The 3,879-nt window shown below is 27.8% G+C and overlaps 1 long non-coding RNA gene across 1 annotated transcript; it reads left to right on the forward strand.

The window, feature by feature from the left end:
• The first annotated feature begins 533 nt into the window (after nt 1-533).
• On the forward strand, nt 534-2,591 carry LOC108783052 (uncharacterized). The gene is made up of 4 exons (XR_001941013.1): nt 534-597; nt 686-797; nt 871-939; nt 2,493-2,591. It is a non-coding gene; the product is annotated as an uncharacterized LOC108783052 (long non-coding RNA).
• The last annotated feature ends 1,288 nt before the right edge of the window (nt 2,592-3,879 follow it).

Below are 3,879 nucleotides of genomic sequence, written 5' to 3' on the forward strand. Positions count from 1 at the left end.
TATATTTAATAATACAACGTTTTTAATACCTTTCGTAGAAACAATACGAAATTGTATACAATATTATGTTTTTAAAAACGTTATATTATATTTCGTATATACTTTATGTTTAACGTATATTATATCTATAATAAGTATTTGAATATTTTTGGAACCTTTGTTTACCAATATCTTTTAATTATTAGATACTGCTAAAGTAGTTCATACCGATTTAGATTTATACATCGATTTTGATGAAACAGTTATTCACGGAAAGGCAGTTTTGTTCATAGAATCCAAAGCTGATTGTGACAGAATAGTTAGTAAACTTTTCCTTTTTTTGAACAGTTTCTCCATTTTTTGAAATAAATACATAATATCGAACAATTAGCTTTTAGATACCTACGGATTCCAGGAAGATAAGATAACTGTCAAGGACGATGTTACTGGTAATGCTTTAGTATATAAAATTAATAAATGTATTGATAATATTGGAAGTGAGGAATTTTCTATTATGTTACCGCGGACATTAATATTAAGAAATATGGAAATATTAAGAAATGATGAAAAGGTACATGATTATAAGTATGGCGATGATAAGATTCATTTTGTATATAAGTAAGTAAAAAATTTTTTTCAAAAATTACAAATTTTAGAAAATATTGATACAAATATATCATATGACGATATACTATATATTTTGCAGTTATAAAATTTGGATTGAGTATAAAACGCGTAAAGATTCCCTTGCACTGTATTGGCTAAGAAGTGATCAAACTTCTGATGGCACACATCCCTTCCTATTAACTAACAATCAAGTAAGTTATGAATGTACAATAAATGAACATTAAATTCTATTAATGTGTACAGTATTAATTACTCGATTTTTAGTTTACATATGCTAGAGGCATATTTCCTTGCCAAGATTCACCGCAGGTCAGATTTACATACACTGCTAAGGTAAGAAATTACGTAGATATCATTTGTATTGATTTTGCACACGCACGTATGCAATATTAACAAAAAATATTCGATACATGTGTGTGTACTATTCCGCACAAAGCGAATGAATCATCTTACTAGAGATTAACGTTTGAAGTTGGTCCCGCATTTTCTCAAAATACACGGGTTTTGAGTTTTCTATTCCTAAACGTTCCTAACGGTTGACGCATAACTTCGTTAATTTCACGAAATCAGTTGACCTCAGAAAATTTTGTAATAAAGAAAGTTGTTAGCACATTGTTGTAGCACAATTAAGCACAACTAAAAAAATCAATATAATTGCCTCTACTTTATTCAGTGTTCGTCTCACATCAACTACACTTCTTATTTTTTTAATAAAAAATATTTTGACGTGAAATATTCAAGTTTAATTTATTTTAGCAGACTTCATAATTAATAAATATTATAATATTTTTAAGACCGCAATTGATAAACATCAACAAGAAGAAAGGAAATTACTGAATTTACAATTATAAATTTCTTCACTGAGAGAGAGGGAGAGAGATGTGTTGTTCAACGATAAAGTACTTTTTTATTATCGATATATAGATGACTTATGTGCGGTTGTTTCTACATCTAATATTGAGTCGGGTTTTTGACAGCATTTAATTCTTTCCATCCACGATTTCAATTACTCTTGGAAGCTAGTGGAAGGAGATTCGTTGAATTTCTTAGATATCGCAATATGGTTATTAAAGAGAATCGGTTGATATTTAATTTGGTATCATAAACCCACTTTTTCGGGTAAATTTTTGAATTTTTATTCTTGTCACCCATCTTCTCAAAAGAAGAGTGTTATTTTTGGATTAGTAGAACGTAAACATATACGTTATATTATTTCTTCTAAATCGGTGATAACTGATCATAGATTACAACAGGGACATGACTTTGATTGGTCTTAAAAATATACGGTCTTAAAAAGATTTTAGTATTTAATAATATAATATCTTCTTATATTTTTGTAAAAACATTTATTATTTCAAGGTTTCGTTATTTTTTAAAATAATATCGGTAATTATTAATCAAGCATCTCTATGATAAAAATATTCCAGGTGAACGAAGTGCCTGTTCAGGATGGAACAGGAACTTTGTTCACTTGGAATATTTTTACTATTTCTAGAAATATGAAAATAATTTAATTATAAAAGTTGTATAGCATCAAAAGAGCAACAATATACTGTCTAATGTAGCAACTTTATACATTGTTGATGATCAGTAAATAAGCTTTATCGACATTCCATGTCTTTGTGAATTCAATTCGTTCGTTTCTTGATAAAGAGTATTTCAGAAATTAATCTTTTACCTAGTTATGGCTCTTCTTCTAGAAATTCGACAGTTAAAAATGTGAATATAATGTAATCTGTGGTGTGTAGTAACTAACTTGTAATGACTGACTTTATTAAATTTATTCCATTTTTTAACATAAAAATTTTATTTGTTCATCAATTATTATTTAATTGTGTACAGAGGTCATCATATTTAGTTTTTATTAATTTAATTGTTTTTTCTAGATTTCTGTACTTAAAGCAATCACAGTTATAGTGGGTGGACGTCAATGTAAAAGTATAATAAAGGGAGACCAAGACCTTCACACTCACATATTTTATGAAACAAATCCAATGCCATCATATGCAATAATCATTATGGCGGGTTTACTAAAGTCAAAACATAATAACTTCATCACTTTGTGGGCTGAGGAGAAACATTTTATGCAAAGTAAAAAAGTATTGACATTTTGTAGAAAAGCCATCAACATTACTAATGAGCTATGTGGTTTTCCTATTCAAGGTAAATTATTATTATAATATCGGTATAACTAAAATTAACACTCATAACTAAAAGTAACACTTAACAGTTATAACTAAAAGTAACACTTAACAAAATATTGGCATATTAGAGATAACATTTAATATTGTAAGATGTTCGTTTGATATTAATATTAATGCCAACATGATGTGGATCTAACCACTCACACTACAGTAGTGTTGATACACAACACAAAGGGATCCACACATATTAATGTTAATATTATATGTAGTAATCACTAATTTTTTTGTGTTGGTGTTAATATTGTATGAATACACTACTCAACAAAGTTAAAGCATTATCTGTTTTACCCTGCAAAAATGGTCAAACTTTGAGATAGAACAACTTCGTCAAAAATCATTGTATCGAGAAGTTAAAAAAAGCATTTTATAGCTTGAAATCTGTACTTTCCAGAACAATTATTTAAGAAACTGTCTTACCGACATTTTATTAAGTTACACAAACAAAAATGAATATGTCCCCTATCTTAAGATTTTATACGAAATTTGTGAGGTTGCGTGGCGCGCATTAAAAATTCTGTAAAAATGCAGTTTAGAGCTATCGAAAGATTGAAATTTTACCTTTGATTTACTTTTCTTGTAATCTTTGTACAATTTTCTTTTTACCGAGTTATTCGATGATGGAGCAAAAAAATTATTTTTACTTCAACATTGAATAACTCAGTGGTAAACATCACACAAAAGCAAGTTAAAGGTAAAGATTTAGTCTTTCGAAAGATATGAACTGCACTTCTACACAATTTTTAGTTCAAGCCGTCGAACTTCTTTAATTTCGTAAAAAATTTAGTGGTTTGGCGCATTTATGTTTATGTAATTTCACGAAATATCAGTAACACCGTCCTTTAAAGTACAGCTCTGAAAAGTAAAGATTCCAAGCATTAAAATGTTTTTTAAATATTAAAAATATGATACGATGATTTTTGATGAAGTTATTTTTACACAAAATTTACCTATTTTTGAAGGTTAGAATACGTAACGTTTTAATTTTGTTGAGTAGTGTAATATTAAATCTATCCGAAATTTTCAAAATTTGTTAAATTATTTCAAGACAATAATTTCAATTATTTTTTTC

The sequence above is a fragment of the Cyphomyrmex costatus genome, unplaced genomic scaffold (genome assembly GCF_001594065.2).
Source record: "Cyphomyrmex costatus isolate MS0001 unplaced genomic scaffold, Ccosl1.0 scaffold1409, whole genome shotgun sequence".
Lineage (NCBI taxonomy): Eukaryota > Metazoa > Arthropoda > Insecta > Hymenoptera > Formicidae > Cyphomyrmex > Cyphomyrmex costatus.